This window comes from Lissotriton vulgaris, unplaced genomic scaffold (genome assembly GCF_964263255.1).
Source record: "Lissotriton vulgaris unplaced genomic scaffold, aLisVul1.2 SCAFFOLD_999, whole genome shotgun sequence".
Classification (NCBI taxonomy): domain Eukaryota; kingdom Metazoa; phylum Chordata; class Amphibia; order Caudata; family Salamandridae; genus Lissotriton; species Lissotriton vulgaris.
In genome coordinates, this window is record NW_028249010.1 from 580,820 (window position 1) to 600,336 (window position 19,517).

General features: G+C 46.9%; 1 protein-coding gene across 1 annotated transcript in view; it reads left to right on the plus strand.

Annotated features, from left to right (window-relative positions):
* The window catches only part of LOC147663740 (soluble scavenger receptor cysteine-rich domain-containing protein SSC5D-like), a 215,446-nt gene that overhangs the window by 63,194 nt on the left and 132,735 nt on the right, over nt 1-19,517 (plus strand). The window lies entirely within an intron of this gene.

A 19,517-nucleotide genomic window follows, 5' to 3' on the forward strand; every position in this document is an offset into this window, starting at 1 on the left:
ACGCACCGTGGGCGCACCCCGTTATTTTCCCACCCCAAAAAAAAAAATGTTTTTGCCTTGGGGGTCACTTACCTCCCTTTTATCATCCTCAAATCCCCTTTCCTCACCATCTTTCCATTTCTTTTACCTTCACTCCCCTTACACTACTCTATGTATCTCTCTTTGTCCCATAATTTTTAATTTCCCTTAACTCACTACCCTACCTTTAGACACCTTGGGGCAGATTTACAAGCCCCTTACACCTGTTTTGCTCCGACGTTGCGTCACTTTTGTGATGCAGCAGCGGTGCAAAAGATGCCCTATGGTGCGGGCTATTTACAACGTGATGCATCTGGTTCCGTAATGGCCCGCCCGTTTTTCAGAACGTCAGCGCAGGCGCGAAATCAGCACCGCACAGGCGTGCCGGGCGGGCCATTAGGGAACGGCTCCATCACCAGCGCAGCCCACCCGAGGGCTATGACAGAGTGGTTCCGTCATAAGCGTGGGAGGGGTTAAAGGATTGTTGTACATCAAAGAGCCGTAGTCCATCGTATATCAAGAGAGATGAAACCATGCACACATTTGACCACAATTGTACAACACACGGTATAGTTAGGAATTAGCATTTAAAAAACCTTTGAAATTCACTGAAAAAACATAGGTTTAACACATGTTATAGTTAGGAATTAGCCTTTAAAAAACCTTGCAAATTCACAGAAAAAACCGTAGGTTTTACACACGTTATAGTTAGGAAATAGCATTTACAAAACCTTTGAAATTCACTAAAAAAACTGTAGGTTTCACACATGTTATAGTTAGCTGAACATTTCCCTCATATAAAACCATTGAAATTCCCCCGTTATAGTTAGTTCAGCTAACTATATCTCGTTCGCCCGCAATGCACTGCTGATGACGTCACATATTACATCACTCATGACATGGTCAGTGACATCACTCATGACATCACTGATGACATCTCAAATGACATCACTGATTACATCACTGATGACATCATCCTTACGGAAGAGTGGAAGACCTTCTCTCACCATAATATAACCTTTATTACACACATTCAAAAATAGAAAATAACATTTTCAATACAATAGACATACCAATGCCACTTACAACACACCTATTTAGTAATTCCAAGATCTATACGCACATCCACTCATTAATCAACAGACATATACAGTCACTCATACATGTACTCACTCCTCATATGTACTCATACACTGATACATCCTGATCATCCTGTTACACACCGACACTCATCCATAGAGTTACTCACACATAACTCATATGTACTAGTTTAAAACATATGTACTTACTCACAAATACACTATTAAGATAGTCATTCATTCACTAACACACCCATATATACACTCATCCACCCATACAGAAAAAAACCCAAATAATAACCTATATAGCTACTCACCACACACACTCATCCACCCATACAGTCCTGCACATATGCTACCTTCAACACATACAAGCATAAAGCCACTCATTCATGCATCTATGCACTATGTAAGACCTCCTAACGAAGCATACAGACACTCAGACACTCCTACTGATAATCAAACAAACAATAACCTTTATAGACACTCGTGTATCACTCATATAGCTAGTCACCAACACATGCAGCCACTTATACAGAAAGTGAGAGACTGATACAGAAATGTATATCTTTAAACATTACTCACTAACCCATGTATTCATTAAGATACACTTAATCAGTCAGTTATACAATCTATTTTTCATCAAAAAAGCATCCATTTATACACGTATATACCCATTTCTTCTTCCATCAACCTTCAGATATACATATATAAAACATATTTAATTTTCAGAAAAACATCCATTCACTGGATGATTTCATCAGTGATGTCATCAGTGATGTCATTTGAGATGTCATCAGTGATGTCATGAGTGATGTCACTGACCATGTCGTGAGTGATGTAATATGTGATGTCATCAGCAGTGCATTGCACGCGCAAGTTATAGTAAGTCCTTCTAACTATAACGTGGAATTTCAATGGTTTTATGACAGTAAAATTTCCAGTTAACTATAACTGGTGTGAAACCTATGGTTTTTTCAGTGAATTTAATAGGTTTTTTAAATGCTAATTCCTAACTATAACTGGTGTGAAACCTATGGTTTTTTCAGTGAATTTCTTAGGTTTTTTAAATGCTAATTCCTAACTATAACTGGTGTGAAACCTATGGTTTTTTCAGTGAATTTCAAATTTTTTTTAATGCTAATTTCTAACTATAAGTCTCACTTTATAAGTAAGACTGTTAGCGCTCTAGTTGTTCTTTAGAACACTCTGGTACATTCTGTCATTGGGCTATAGTTGCGCTACATCTGGCTGATATTTGGGCTACATTTGTATTTTTTGTCTCTGGTGGCCATCTTTGGGCTACATTGGGCTACATTGGGCTACATTTGGGCTGCATTTGGGCTCTAACATATATATAGCCCAATGTAGCCCAATATATATTTTAAGTTAATTTTCTTAAAAACCAGTGGAGCATATACCTTGAGACATAACAAAGGCACATTGGGCTACCAGTCCCTACAATTTTTCCAACTTTTTTTTTTTTGTATATTGTTTTTTTTTTTTTTGTCCCGGGGGGCGTACCGGGGCGCTGCTATAGATATATATATTTTTTTGAACCTAAATTACTCAAAAAACACTGGAGCACATATCCTGAGACATAGTTATGTTATGTTATCCGGATTTATTAAGCGCGCAGATGCCCCAGCAAAGGCACATCGGGCTACCAGTCCCTACAATTTTGCCAAGTTTGCTGCAAATCCATTCAGCCGTTCGGGCTAAAAGTGAGTTTGATCGCCCTATGGAAATTAACATGGGGAAAACACGTTTTGGGACCCCCCTTTTATCTCAGCCCCCACTTGACGAATCCCCCCCAAACTTTAAGGGAAGGACCGGAGCTCCGCGAGGCAAATTTGAGGAAATATTCAGGCAGATTCGTCAACCAACCCCAAAGTTATTCACAATAGAATTTTGAGATTTTGCATTGAAAAAAATCCTAACTATAACTACCTACTGGCTACTGCCAGTAGGTGATATATATATATATATATATATATATATTACCTACAGTTATAGTTAGGATTATTTTGTTTAGGGATTTCGCAACATTCTATTGGGAATAACTTTGGCGCCGGTTGAGGAATCTGCCTGAATTTTACCTCAAATTTGCGTTGCGGCGCTCCGCTCCTTCCCTGAAAGTTTGGGGGGGATTCGTGAAGCTGGGGCCAAGATAAAAGGGGGGTCCCAAATCGTGTTTTCCCCATGTTAATTTCCATAGGGTGGTTGGACTCACTTTTAGCCCGAACGGCTAAATGGATTTCCACCAAACTTGGAAAAATTGTAGGGACTGGTAGCCCGATGTGCCTTTGCTATGTCTCAAGATATGTGCTCCAGTGGATTTTTGAGTAATTTAGGTTAAAAAAAAAAATATCTATAAGCGCGCCCCGGTACGCGCACCGGGCGTGCTACGCGAGTTCGCGAGCGGAGCGCTGATTGGCTCTCGGGTGTCTGTCAACATTCCAAACAGTCCTGAGCGGCCGCCATCTTGTGTCTCGGTAGGATCGAGACACAAGAGGTGGCAAAACAAAGGGGGAAATGAGCAAAAGGGGGCATGGTAGACCCCCCTAACCCCCATGGTTTGATGTGGGGGCCATAAAAGGGCCCCACGGGGCAAATTTAAAAAAAAAAAAAATCGATTTTCGCGGGGGGAGCGCCCGGAACGCACACCAGAGAGCGTACCGGGGAGCGTAGCATGGGAAAATCCAGTTCATTCAAAAAAATGAATTCGTAAAAGTGATGCTTGGCCTCATAAATGAGGCCTTCAGTCTTCTAGTCATACGTCATATTAATATTATCTCGCAAGTACTTACAGATACATCAGTATTTAAGACGTATCTGTAAGCGCAAAAGTGATGCATTGCTGGAGTGTGTCACAAAAATGATGCAACTCCAGCAATGCATCCTTTCACATGGGGCCAGCCCCATGTGAAAGGGCCTGCTGTGAGGCAGGTGCAAAATAAAGATACAACAGCGTCATAAAAGTGACGCAGTGATATCTCATAGATTTCACTGCGTCACCTCTACGACCCTTTCTTGCGTCAATACGTCCCTTTTGCATACATTACACCTGACGTAGGTATAATGTGGCGCAGGGGTTAACAAAGTGATGCATCTACCTAGATGCGTCACTTTGTAAATATGACTCAATAAGGTGCATTTGTAACAGCACTGGTGCGTCATAAAAAGTGACGCACCGGTGGCGTAAAAGTGACGCTTGGCCTCATAAATGAGGCCTTCAGTCTTCTACTCATGCGTCATATTTAATATATGAAGTATTATGTCGCAAGTACTTACAGTTACTTCAGTATTTCAGATGTATCTGTAAGCGCAAAAGTGATGCATTGCTGGAGTGTGTCACAAAAATGATGCAACTCCAGCAATGCATCCTTTCACATAGGGCCAGGCCCCATGTGAAAGGGCCTACATCAGTCTTATGCCTGCTGTGAAACAGGCGTAAGATTTGGATGCAACAGCGTCATAAAAGTGATGCAGTGATATCTCATAGATTTCACTGAGTCACCTCAACGACCCTTTCTTGCGTCAATACGTCCCTTTTGCATACATTACACCTGACGTAGGTATAATGTGGCGTAATGTGGCTCAGGGGTTTACAAAGTGACGCATCTACCTAGATGCGTCACTTTGTAAATATGACTGAATAAGGTGCATTTTTTACAGCACTGGTGCGTCACAAAAAGTGACGCACCGGTGGTGTAAAAGTGACGCATGACCTCATAAATGAGGCCTTCAGTCTTCTAGACATGCATCATATTAAATATATGGCGTATTATGTTGCAAGTACTTACAGATACGTCAGTATTTCTGAATTTCAGTATTACCTAGATGCGTCGCTCCAGCAATGCATCTTTTCTTACCCTTCCACACCCCCGTTCCTTTTCTACATTTTCTTTGAATATCCACATTCCCCATGTTCACTCTCCTTCTCCTTACTTTCCTTCCCAACACTCACCTTCTTTCAGTCCCCCTACTTCACTTCCTTTCTCCTCTCATACCTTTCTGTTCTTTCTTACTCATTTTCCTTTCCTTTATCAATGCACTCCACTTCACTTACTCTTTTTCATTTTTTTAAGAATATAGCTCTTTGATGAGAATTGGAGGTAGTTCTGAAAAGAACTTTTTTTTTCTTCATTTTTCTTTTTTTAGAACAAAAACAAAAACAGGGAATGGAAACTGCTCAACAGGAGCAAAAATAAAAAATAAAATTAGGGCTGGGAACTGCAGCGATGGTTCTCCAATGCTCGAACCATGAGCAGAACACTTTGCTCCCCATAGCAAAGTAGCTGATTACAGTCTCTGCATTTAAGGACGCCTTTGTTAAATGCAGGCTGAATGTTCGGAACCAGCTCTTGTGATCTCCCCCTCACCGATGTTGTTGGTCCTCCAGTTGATGTAGAGGCCCCATCAATGGGAACCTCTTGTGCCAGAGCCCTGACACTTTCCCGGGCAAAATTCTGGGGGTGCCTCCTCTCCACATGGCGAATCATTGTGGAGTTCCCAAAAGAATATTTTTTAGTGGGGTCACCCCGTGACAGGACTGTGTGACAGATCCTGCACTCCACTTTTGGAGCATTTACCTTCTTCTGGTCATCAGGTATGGAAAAAAATTTCCAGATGAAATGTTCTTTTACTTTTTGCTGAGGAGGCTCTTCATCGATGAATTCATTGGAGTCATCCTCACTGCTGGATGGTCTGGCAGCCATGATAATCCAAGATATCCAACAAAGAACCGAGAGCAAAAAGGCAGGTCTTTCCGTCACAAAAGTGAAAGAAGAAGTGAAGAAAATGGGTGGGGATTTCCTTCTTTGTAAAAAAAAAACTGTTAGCAACCAATGAAAAGTGCTATTTTAAGGTCACATGACTTGACGCGCTTACGCTGCGCGCACCGAAGCACTTCCGGGGGTGCTTACGCGGCATGCCTAAGTGACGTTTTGATAGTTTCATGGAAATGCAAAATCATTTTCATTTCCTTATTCAAAAATACTGCTTTTATATGTATGGTACTAAATGTCTTGCTTTATTATTTACTTTTCTTTCATATTATTTTACACAAACGAAAGTAGCGCTCTGGGTGCACTTTCCGGAGAGCTTACCGGTGCGCGCATCCAAAGCGCCCCAAGAAAAAATTATTGAAGAAAAAAAACATTTAAAAAATATTATTATAAAAAAAAAAAAATTAATACTTACACAAAACAGCAAATTAAAAAAAAATCGTAGGTTTCACACCAGTTATAGTTAGGAATTAGCATTTAAAAAACCTATGAAATTCACTGAAAAAACCAGAGGTTTCACACCAGTTATAGTTAGGAATTAGCATTTAAAAAACCTTTGAAATTCACTGAAAAAACCATAGGTTTCACACCAGTTATAGTTAGCTGGAACTTTTACTCGCATAAAACCATTGAAATTCCCACGTTATAGTTAGTTGGACTCACTATAAATTGCGCGTGCAATGCACTGCTGATGACGTCACATATTACATCACTCATGACATGGTCAGTGACATCACTCATGACATCACTGATGACACCATACTTGTGAATGTGTGTCTTTCTGAAAAATAGATATTAGTGAGTAATGTTTAAATATTTAAATATCGGTATTAGTGTGTCACTTTGTATCACCTGTATTCACCCAATTGTTCGTTTGGTTCTTCGTATATACTCTGGGGACACTTTTTGCACTGAAATATTGTTGTAAAAATGTATATATCTTGATGTATTTGCATAAATACGATTGCATTATCAAAATCCTTAGGTGTAAGCTTCCTCTTTTCTCTCTTTGACATCCCATTCAACCCTTGTTGAAAATTGCTATTATGCGTTAATGTTACCATATAAATTGAGTATAGCATTCCACTGGAAACACACGTCCAACAGCCGACGCGTCCCCACCAGTTTTGCGGACGTGGCGCACTGCCGCGAAATTGAAGCCGCGGCAAACAGGTTAAAAGGGACTGCATTTTACTTAAAGTTTGTGCTAACTGCAGTTGATACATTTCTTTTGCAAGACAGAGGGACACTTCTTTTTGGAACAAAAGCGCTTTCAGTATGCTCAGTTTAATGAAATCTGTTTTCAAAGTAGGTATTGAAGGCCAAGATGAGCTTTGGGAGTTACTTTGTGTGGGTGGGAATAGACATTGCCACAGGAAGTTAGTCGGTTTGAAACAGTAAGGACATATGGTATGCCAGCTGGGATTCCGTAGCCGTCCATGTTATTAAGAAGCAGATAACTGCCGTTAGAAAGCTGTGTGAATGCTGGTCTGATTGTGGGAGTTGGCATGCTTTTAAGAAAGCACGCAAGATAGGGGGCTGTAAGCTTAGAAGCATTGTGCAGTTGGACATTCTTGCATAGAAATTAATGACTGTCATTGTATTGTATGGTATGTGAGTAGTTGACCTACGAGTGAATGATCTTGCTCCGAGTCCTTTCCGAAATTGCGCTGGCTTATCATTCTGATTTTGCCTTTTTGAATGTAACTTGCCGTTTTTATTTAATCCGCTAGTGTAATATTTTAAAAATCTTAGCGCTGACATAGTGTGAGCATTTTCTTTACTTTCATTGTCAGGATTTCAGGGATGTGCTCTTAGCGTTCGGCCCCAGCGGTCACCGGATGTGAGGCAGGGCTGCATTGCACCGGGGTTGACGCTCTAGCCTTTTGCTCGCCCGCCCGTATTAATTTGGAGCTGGGAGGCGAGCGCAGCTGTATGTGAGTAGTTGACCTACGAGTGAATGATCTTGCTCCGAGTCCTTTCCGAAATTGCGCTGGCTTATCATTCTGATTTTGCCTTTTTAAATGTAACTTGCCGTTTTTATTTAATCCGCTAGTGTAATATTTTTAAAATCTTAGCCCTGAAATAGTGTGAGCATTTTCTTTACTTACATTGTCAGGATTTCAGGGATGTGCTCTTAGCGTTCGGCCCCAGCGGTCACCGGATGTGAGGCGGGGCCGCATTGCACCGGGGTTGACGCTCTAGCCTTTTGCTCGCCCGCCCGTATTAAATGCCGTAATGAGACGTGCGCGCAGCGGACGCGTGCAGTGGGCATGCCGTCTGCGCGCCGAAGGAGCGCCAAAGGAGGGCCCGTCTGTGCCCATCCGTGCTCTGGCCGGGCACAGGGCCACGACTCCTGGCCGTTTCTCTTCCACTTCTGTCCCTTCTGTAGCACTTCGCTATACATCGGCAGATCTTAGGACTCTAAATGTCCCCTCTTGTGAGGCTGCGCACTCCTGGGTGGTCACTGACAGCCGGTTTAGATCTTGCCCCTTCTGTAATTATCAACTTAATAGCCCTGCCCCCCGTCTACCCAACCCTGTAATGAAATTAAGATCATTCAGGCGGGCTTGATCAACGCCAGATCTCTGGTGGGCCACACGGCCGAGGTCTTTGACCTATTAGCAGAAAATGACTTTGATCTACTCTTTGTCACCGAGACCTGGATGACCGACTCCTGTTCACCGGTAGTCGAGTTAGCTATCCCCCGTGGTTTCAGGATCTGCAGAGTAGATCGCAGAGCAGATGTGGGAAGAGGTGGAGGGGTTGCCGTGATCTATCGGGATCACTGGACCCTCACCTGTGAACATCTGGATGAAATGAAAGAGGCAGAACTTCTCCATTTTTGTTTGGAGCTTAGTCCGCATTTTACCTTAGGTGGCACGCTAGTGTACCGTCCCCCAGGCTATGTTGGGAACTTTATTGGCTCTCTGGAGGAGGTTATCGTGCCTCGAGCTTTACGGTTCTCCCGTTATCTTCTGCTGGGCGATTTTAACATTCATGTGGATTCTGAGAATACCACTGAAGCTACTCGTCTCAGTGAGACTTTTAGCATGGCTCACCTCTCTCAATGGGTTGATGCCCCCACTCATGTGGGAGGTAAGCATGAGCGGATTTTGCGGATTGGCAATCCGCGAATTTTGCGGATTTGCGGATTCGCAATCCGCAAAATCCGCGAATTCCCGCGAATTTGCGGATTTTTTTTTTTTTTTGTGTTCGCCCTTGTTTCTGCCAGTTCGCGAGGGTTTTTACAATTTCGCAATTTGCGAACTTACCTGTCGGGTCGCAAGTTTTGCGAACTTGTTGTTTCTACGTGTCCAGCCTGTTTGGGACACTCTTCTTCATCACTGCCACTCTCTGTCACCACTGCCACTCTCTGACTACTCATGCCACCCTCTGGCCCACCCATGCCACCCTCTGTTTCATCACTACACCCTCTGGTTGTCCAGTGTACATTATTTTCGGCAAAGCAAAGCACACCTTCCCTGCCTCAAGTGACCTGAATTAATTTGGGGCTGATTAATGTGTCACAGAATATTTTTTTAGCTGGCACCTGCTTCCTTAGTGCGCCCTGATTAGTGATCTTTTGCACTTGCTAAGTGCTTTCATTGTTGCAAAATTAGTTACAACACCTGCCCTGCCCCAACTGACAATAATGAATTAGGGGCTGATTAATGGATTTTAACTTCCAGCCTGGTTCCTGCTTGTCTCCCTTAGCTGTAATTCAGGACCTTTGTGGCATATGTGTAACTATTCTGAGGTTCAGAGCAGGGTCACATAATAGTTTCAACTGGCAACTGAACTCTGGAGGGGCCCCTCAGGAAGCACTACAGGAAATGGCTACTAATGATGTGCCTGAACTTTTGAACCTGGTAAGTAGTTACTTTCAGTTTTGCCAAGATCGTATTTCTGCAATTTTGCACTTATTCGCGGGGCGCGAACTCACGCTAACAGTGCGAGCAGTGCGAGCAAAATCCGCTGCTCGCGGATTTGCGGATTTTGCGGGAAATTCGCAAATCTCGCGGATTGCGGATTTCCCGAAAATCCGCAAAATCCGCGAGCGGAACGGATTTTCCGCCCACGCCTAGTGGGAGGTCATGTTCTTAACTTGGTATGTAGCAACTTTGACATCAGTCTGTCCCCCCCGATGCCTATGTTGTGGTCCGACCACTGCCTGATTAAGTTTGCCTGGCAGTTAGATGAGGATCTGAGGAAAATTCCTACTTTGGTACACCGCCCACGGATTAACCTGATGTCCCTATCTGAGTCCCTTTCCAACACCCGTCCGGTTCCAATGGGGGAGCTGGAAGCGACTGTTGACGCATTCAATCTGTGGATAACGAATGGTGTTGCTGCCTCCACTAATGTGGGGGGTGTCCGTCGGATGCGATCGAGACCCTCACAACCATGGTTCACGCATGCTCTGCACGAACAGAAGTTGGTCTGTAAGAAATTAGAGCGAGTCTGGAGACAAGCTTACCTGCCAGCTGAAAAGAAGTCCTTACGTGCAGCCCAAAAGGACTATTACGCTGCGATTAAGACAGCTAAAAGCAGGTACTATTCGGACAGAATCGAGAAGGCAGATAACAACAGTAAAGAGATCTTCTCAATCGTCCAAAATTTTCTATCTCCATGTGCTGCCCAACCCCGGCTCCCTTCTTCCACTCAATGGTGTGAAGAATTGTCTTGTTACTTTACGGACAAAATTGCAAAAATCCAACTGGACTTAGAAGTGGCTCAAAAGTCCTCTATGACCCCACCTGCCCTTTTTGAATCAGATCGACGATGTTTACAGGATCAGTTTGTTGCTTTCCTCCCGGCCTCGGAACCAGACATACGGCAAATACTGGCAGCGTTAAAGTCCGGATCTCCTTCAGACCCCTGCCCAGCCAGGATTTTGGGAGGGATAGCGGATATTATTAATCAAGAGGTGACGCATATCATTAACCTCTCCCTTTCCATCGCCTTGATTCCGAGAAGTTGGAAGGAGGCAAAGCTGCTCCCTCTGTTAAAAAAGGCTGGTCTAGACCCAGCTATGCCATCGAGCTATCGGCCCATCTCACTGTTGCCAGCTCTGGCGAAGGTGTGCGAGAAGGTGGCTTTCAAACAGCTGGACAGCTTCATCGAGTCCTCCCACGCCCTACACCCTGCCCAGTAGGGTTCAGAGCGGCTTACAGTACTGAGACAGCTCTAGTCGAGGTCTCGGAGGCAGTTCGAGAGTGCTTGGACGGGGGTGGCAGAGCAGTCCTGATTTTATTGGACCTCTCTGCCGCCTTCGATACGGTGCCCCATGCCTTGCTTATTGCTAGACTGCGAGCCGTCGGTATTTCAGGATTGGCCCTTGACTGGTTGTCATCGTTTCTGAGCGATAGATCTCAGCAGGTCTGGATGCCTCCCTACTCTTCGGCCCCGAAGAGACTGACAACTGGAGTTCCGCAGGGTTCTACGTTAAGCCCTTTATTGTTTAACGTCTACATGACCCCTTTACTATATCTGGCGGAACAGCTGGGAGCCAAGATAATAGCTTACGCAGACGACACACAGCTGTTATTCACCTGGCCTAAGGGTGTGTCCGATCCATCAGCAGTCCAGCATTGTTTGTCGGAAGTATTTCGGTGGCTTGCACAAGTCCAACTTAAGTGAAACGAAGATAAGTCCGAGGTCTTATTCTTCGGCTCTTTTCCTGATAACTTCAAGGATCAGATTTGGCCCCCAGACCTGCCCTGCCCCAGTGCGACGGGAGGCCTAGCTAAGAACTTGGGGGTCTGGTTCGGTCAGGATCTGAAGTTCTCGGATCACATAAAAAAATTGACCGGCATCTGCTTTGGTACCTTGCGAGCCCTGAGAAGATTTTTCCCTCTTCTGCCCAGGGCAGCTAAGGAGACTGTTCTTCGAGCCCTGATTCTATCTCGGCTCGACTATGCTAATGCCTTATTTAGTGGCCTACCTGCGTACATGGCTCATCGCCTTCAGGTGATACAAAACGCTGCAGTACGTCTGCTTTTCTCTCTCCCTAGGAAGTCAAGCGTGCGGAGCCACCTACGAAGTTTGCATTGGCTACCAGTACCACATCGAATCTTGTTCAAAATTCTTGTGTTGGCATTTAGAGCAGCTCATGGCCAGGGACCGATGTATTTGCAGAAACGGTTTTCATATGGCTGAGATACCCGCCACCCCCTCTCAACACAATCCCCAAAAGGAGGGAAACCGGAAACAGTTCTTGAAGTTTTTGGATGTGGGGAGGGAGTGACCCTCCCCCGGCCGTATTTATTAAAACAAAAAATTAAAACATTAAACGTTTCATTTTATGTACAATTTCATTATCCCTTTGTGATGTTTGGCTCATCTTAACATATTCTCTAATACAGAGTTTCTCCTAGCCGAACTAGCATCCAACAAAACATTCTCTAGAAACACTGAAATTGTACATCCTAACGTTTAAGGGCCAACGGCAAGGTCATAACCGGTGTCAAGATCCCTAACCAGACTTACCCCTCCCACTTGTGAGGGGCGACAGCACAGAGGCTTACCTCAAGTGCAACTACTAACAATTTCCCTTGACTTGACGGGGGCACTTAAGACTCGACGCCATTTAAAGGTCGTTCGAAGACTTGTGTGTGGTATCTAGAAGGTATCGTGGACCTCCCCCCATCCCACACAACTTACCGCATCTGCCGTCGCAGATGACCCTGGCCCCGGGAAATTCCCCAGGAGGGGGCTGTAACCCCTCCTACAAAGGAAGGGGCCTTGACCGCCTTTCCTTTACTTCCGGCGACCCGCCCTTAGACGGGACCGCCTCCCCACTGAGGGGCCAATGGCCACCTCTCCCGAGCGCTCCCATCCGTGTTGGGTGACGCCCACTCATAGGGATCTACCAATTAGTGCTCACCGATCATGACCTTACCGCCTACCAAAAAATAAATACGACAATTTTTATTCAAACCTACAAAAAACATTGGTCGCTACGACCGAAGGAACATGCTAAAAATGCAACACTACATCAAATCTTTTAAATCGAAACAACCTACACAATATTCACCATACTTTATTATGATCAACAACAAACTGATACTTTCACAGCCTGTCAACGGAATGGAAAAATAAACTTATAAATTCACTTTATTGCACAACAACTTGCTGTCCTCAGGGGCTGGTGGGTGGGTCAAAATTGGCTCTTCGTTCTGTCCCGAGCTCACGTGTAGCGAGGAGGTGCAGCTTCGGAGCACAAGAACAAGAGGACGTCTTCTGGTCTTGCGTCTCTTTTTATCCGTCTTCAGGGCGGGCGAGAACCCGCCCCTGCCCGCCCCTCGGGCGGGGCTGGCTACGTCGGTGTCTAGGCCAGCCCACTCTAGGGCGGGAAAAAGCGCGCCCCGGCTACGCCGCTTCGGGCATACCAGCCGAGACACGCCTCCCGCCCAAAAATGGCTTCCCGGGGGGATCGAGGCACTCCACCATACGTTCGGGGGGACCGAGTGGTCGCCCCTTTCCATATGGCTGAGATACCCGCCACCCCCTCTCAACACAATCCCCAAAAGGAGGGAAACCGGAAACAGTTCTTGAAGTTTTTGGATGTGGGGAGGGAGTGACCCTCCCCCGGCCGTATTTATTAAAACAAAAAATTAAAACATTAAACGTTTCATTTTATGTACAATTTCATTATCCCATTGCGATGTTTGGCTCATCTTAACATATTCTCTAATACAGAGTTTCTCCTAGCCGAACTAGCATCCAACAAAACATTCTCTAGAAACACTGAAATTGTACATCCTAACGTTTAAGGGCCAACGGCAAGGTCATAACCGGTGTCAAGATCCCTAACCAGACTTACCCCTCCCACTTGTGAGGGGCGACAGCACAGAGGCTTACCTCAAGTGCAACTACTAACAATTTCCCTTGACTTGACGGGGGCACTTAAGACTCGACGCCATTTAAAGGTCGTTCGAAGACTTGTGTGTGGTATCTAGAAGGTATCGTGGACCTCCCCCCATCCCACACAACTTACCGCATCTGCCGTCGCAGATGACCCTGGCCCCGGGAAATTCCCCAGGAGGGGGCTGTAACCCCTCCTACAAAGGAAGGGGCCTTGACCGCCTTTCCTTTACTTCCGGCGACCCGCCCTTAGACGGGACCGCCTCCCCACTGAGGGGCCAATGGCCACCTCTCCCGAGCGCTCCCATCCGTGTTGGGTGACGCCCACTCATAGGGATCTACCAATTAGTGCTCACCGATCATGACCTTACCGCCACAGGTCCGGATAGTTGACCGGCTATCCGGACCCCCCACAAAACTCCTACCTAAAGGTCATGTTTTAGTGATTTTAACCAGGCTAAGAAGTCTCCTATGAGTAACTCATTCCCCACCCTCGACAAATGCACCCCATCCCCCAGATACATACTGTCATCATTAATACAACTATGCGAGATCGAATGCAATGTCTTGGAACGGAACAACCTACTCACTTTGTTATTCAGTTTTCTAACAGAATGATTTAAAGCAGGGATCGAGATAGCCCCCCGCCATACTTTTCGTGGGATCATATGAGACCACGCAATTATGCACCCCGGAACTCTCCTTGCTAACCAACTTACCGTGGAAAGCATAGTCTCCAGGAGAAGTCGTCTACCGGTAGTGACCAAATCATTACCCCCTAAATGCACTATGACTATGGACGGCGGTGACCTCATCCGCTCTAACAAACCCTCAAAAAATGCCTGAAACTGGTCAATACAGAGACCGCCCCTTCCGTAGAAGGACACTCTGTACCCGTATTCCCCAGGTACGTGAATCATGTCACCTGCTTTGAATACGTCCGCGGCCCGTCTCACGTATGAGTGGCCCACGACCCACACCTCCTTCCTTACAGCCGGTGATGTGCAACCGCTGGCCTGGTGTTGGGTCGACTGCACAGTCCGCCCTGCCTCGTAGGCTTGCGCAACTGAAAACAAACAAAGACAAGAGGCGTGAGTACATGATTACAGCTTCACAACATGTGCAATCGCACGTACCTCTTATAACAATTGGAGGACCAACGCCCCACACGTTTTACTTGTTCTACATTAAGACCCCTGGCTGTAGCTTCAGTGGCAGCCCCTATCCGAAAGGAATGGGTCCCAAATTCGCCCGGGTCCAAGCCCGTTGCGGCAATGGCCATTGCAAGCACCCGCTGAAACTGAAACCTCGTCAGTGGGGTGGCGTCTGCATGCCTCAACAATGTCCCCCCCCATGATGCCACCCTTCGTGCTAGGTAGTCTTCTAAGCACTGTACCGGACACATGGAGGATCCGGGGGTCCGGCGAATGATCGTGCAGTCCCCCCTCCCGTCTTGGTCGGACTTGGACCTGAGAAAGGAGACAATCATCGCATCGCCCCTGATCTGGACATGTTCCCTGCACAAGCCCCCCGACACATCCTGTTTGTTCCTTGCAACCAGCTCACTAACTCTCATAGCCCCGTGAAATGCCAGCGTAAATGCAGTCCGGAACAAACAGGTCTCGAAAGGGGACGAGCACGTGTTAGGGAGTGAGGCCAGTAACTGGGCCAACCTATCCAGACCTATCGGTCGTCTTACGTCTACTCTGCGACCCTCTAGGCGTTGCCACCCACGCAGCGCTTTTTGTACTGTAAAAGACGCTGTCGGGTCCTGGATGCCATGGGCCTTGGCAACAAAGGAAATGGCGGCACGATGCCTTTGGGCCGTAGCCACCGATTTCCCAGCCCTACGTAAAGACATCAGAAAAAGTACTACACACTCTTCCTGCCCCCACAGTCCCCCTCTCTCTGCCCCCAAAAAGGCTAAATAGGCCTGAAACGCCCCTTCATATGCCTTCCTTGTCCTGGGTGCTAGACTCTCTCCCACGAGGTGACGAAGTTCGGGGCACCGAGAGACCAGAGAGCTTCGGGGAAGGGTGCCGGCTCTGGGTCCGCTGAAGGAAGGAAACCCGAGAAAGCCTGCATGTGAAAACGAGACAGTGCATCAGCAGCCTGATTCATCACCCCTGGGACATGTTTTGCTCTGAATATCACGTTCAGTTGCATACACAGTAAGACAATTTCTTTGAGCAGCCTCAAAATCAATTTACAACGGGCTGCCTGACTATTGATGCATTCTACCACGGTCATATTGTCGGACCAGAACACGACAGAATGATCTCTGAACCCGTCTGGCCATGTTCTCAGGGCCACCAGAATGGGAAATAGTTCGAGGAAAGCTATATTACCCGTCAGCCCCTTCTCGTGCCACCATAGGGGCCACTTTTGTGCAGACCATTTTGTGCCGAAGATGGCGCCAAAACCTATACTTCCTGCTGAATCTGTCCATAGCCCAAGCTCTTCGGAGGACACGGCTGGCTTGTTCCAGACGACTCTGCCATTGAAGTTCGCCAAAAATGCTAACCAAATCCGCATGTCCTGGCGGACTTCGGTCGATAATCTCGTGCGATGATGCCCCTCTCTTAAGCCAACCATTGATTGGGCAATCGAGCGGGAAAACGGGCGAGCCATTGGGATCACCCTCAAGGCAAAGTTCAACTTCCCCACTAATTGTTGCAACTGGTGCAGTGTAACCTTAGGTGCATTTAAACATACTTGGAGGGCTGTCCTGAATTTCAACACTTTGCTAGCTGGTAAACGGAAACACCCCTCCCTTGAGTCCAACTCGATCCCCAAAAACTCGAGACAAGTCGTGGGACCCATAGTCTTACCCGGTGCCAATGGCACGCCAAAATGACCCATCAACACACAGAATTCATCTAAGGCCTGGGCACATTCGGGACTTCCGGCGGAGCCCAGGAACAAAAAGTCGTCAAGGTAGTGCATTACATTTCGAAAACCCGTTTTCTTAGTAAACACCCATTGCAGGAAAGTACTGAATTGCTCAAAATAAGCACATGATATAGAGCAACCCATTGGCATACACCTATCCATGTAAAATGACCCCTGGAACCCGAATCCCAAAAGACGCTGATCGTCTGGGTGTACCGGGAGCAACCGGAACGCTGACTCGATATCAGATTTCGCCATCAACGTCCCGGGCCCCAGGCGATTCAAGATGGCTACTGCCTCATCAAACGATGCGTATCGCACCGAACAAACTTCCGGATCAATTGCGTTGTTCACCGAAAGACCATGTGGAGCAGACAGATTATGGATCAAACGGAACTCACCTGGGTCCCTCTTGGGGACCACCCCTAACGGAGAACAAACAAAATTCGGTACCGGGGGTACACTAAACGGGCCGGCAACCCGTCCCCGGCTAACCTCTTTCTGAATTTTCTCATGCACTACAGATTTAAGTTTTTAACACCGAAAGTTGAGTTTTGCACATCCCTACCCCCTGAAAGTCCCCCACCGGGATGCGGAAACCATGTGAAAAACCGTTCCGCAGCACCCCGGCAGAAGTACGATCCGGGTATTCGCTGAGCCAGGGAATCATTGCCAAGGTATCAATCGGGGTTGGTAACGGCGCCCCTCGGCCAAGCTTAGACCTGTTTGGCGCCCCCCTTACCCCCATTCTCACCCGTTCTGGCTCTGCACGATGACTCAGGATGGGACGACCCACACGTACTACATTCGTGTTTGAATTTACACAATCCCGGAGGCCTGGTACATTTCCCTTTGTTAAAATTAAAACAGAAACCCTTTCTCCCTGTATTGCCTGCGGGCCTCGACTGGTCGTCGGTGCTCGTACTTGGTCGAAAGGGCGTCCCCACATTTTGGCGGGAGTAATCCATAACATTGCTCCCAACCAATGGCATTCTTAACATTCCCGATTCTTTCATTTTATCCCATGTTACAGAATCATAACAATCCCAAGTCAAACTCTTGTTATGTTCCTTCTCTTTCCTGAACAGGTTGTCATAACAAAACCAATGGTTACCTTGATACGATGTCGAGTACCCCATAATTCGTGATTGATAAACGGGAAACTCAGGAAGTAACTCGGGCCTACGTCCCCCCAAAATCGATGTGAAAATACCCCACGCATTGCCCCAGTTGCCAATAGTCTCATTCACCTTAAAGGCGGCCATTTTTGCGCGCCAAACACTCGGATGCATTAAGTCCTTCTGACTTTTAACATGCTCCATATCATAATGGTCAACAAGCAAGGAGAAAATATTCACATACTCCCCAGACCAGATCTTTTCCTTTATAGCCAATGGCACATGTTGTCCCAGTCTCTCTCTACGAGAGGGTGCTAACTCGTCCCTTGCAATCGGCAATGGCCGCTTACCTGAACCGGACGCGACTTCTGCCGCTTGCGGCTTGTCTTTAGCCGCCTCCCTTTTCTCACGAAGTCCTTTTATCAGCGCCTGTGCCTCGGCAGCCGCGGCGCCATCACTACTATCCCCCAACCATGCTGCTAGCTGTGCTGCCAGCTCGGGGGGCATGTCTCCCATGGGTGTCGGGTTGACGACAACAGGGATTGGATTCCCCTCGATCGGTACTGGGGTCGGCGCCTCGAGCGGGGTAGAGGGAACCGGGACGTCTCCACCGGCTGGAACCCTTCTCGGCCTCTTAGGTCTCCCTCCAGCCGGCGCAGGGCCCGAACCCTCCTCCCCGTCTCGCTCCGCCAACCGTTTCTTTATGTCGGACACTTCTTTGCAAAGGGCCCGCACCATCTGGTCGGTCGTCATTCTCTTCGCGCCTTTCTTGGGCATCTCCCCGAGGAAGTATCTAGAAGACAAAGAAAAGGATCAAAACGCTCAAAATTGGCTCTTCGTTCTGTCCCGAGCTCACGTGTAGCGAGGAGGTGCAGCTTCGGAGCACAAGAACAAGAGGACGTCTTCTGGTCTTGCGTCTCTTTTATCCGTCTTCAGGGCGGGCGAGAACCCGCCCCTGCCCGCCCCTCGGGCGGGGCTGGCTACGTCGGTGTCTAGGCCAGCCCACTCTAGGGCGGGAAAAAGCGCGCCCCGGCTACGCCGCTTCGGGCATACCAGCCGAGACACGCCTCCCGCCCAAAAATGGCTTCCCGGGGGGATCGAGGCACTCCACCATACGTTCGGGGGGACCGAGTGGTCGCCCCTTTCCATTCTATACTCCTAACCGTGCCCTACGATCGGCCAATCAATGCTTATTGGCCATTCCCAAATACAAATACGTTTGTTTGGGAGGCCAATAAATCTCAGTTAAGGCAGCTTCTGCTTGGAATGCCCTCCCCTTGTTCATTAGAGCCTAGCCAACCATTACTGTTTTTAAGAAGAAACTTAAGACTCATCTGTTCAATGCCCCTCTTTAACAGATTGTTCTGGTTTTGATCCATCACTCCTGTTGTCAATTCACTCACCGCGCCAGGATACCCCGTGGTAATAGAGCGCACTATAAAAGCTTTTATAAACATAAACATAAACATTGTGGTCGCACTTTTCACCTGCAAGAAAAACTTCAGTATCCTCTTTAAGACAGCGATATGTAAATGGGAGAAACCACTGCTCGTGAATAAACGTGCTACCATATATAATCATATACAACATGACAAACAACATGTACACCTATCAGACATAACAACACTATGTACTGTGGGAACCGTAGTTAGCCATGTACACAAACCAAACATGGCATGGCACCTCTGTTACACAATGCAGAATGTGGGGAGAGATGGGAGCAAAGTTTGTGCGTAGATGGCAAGTGAGTC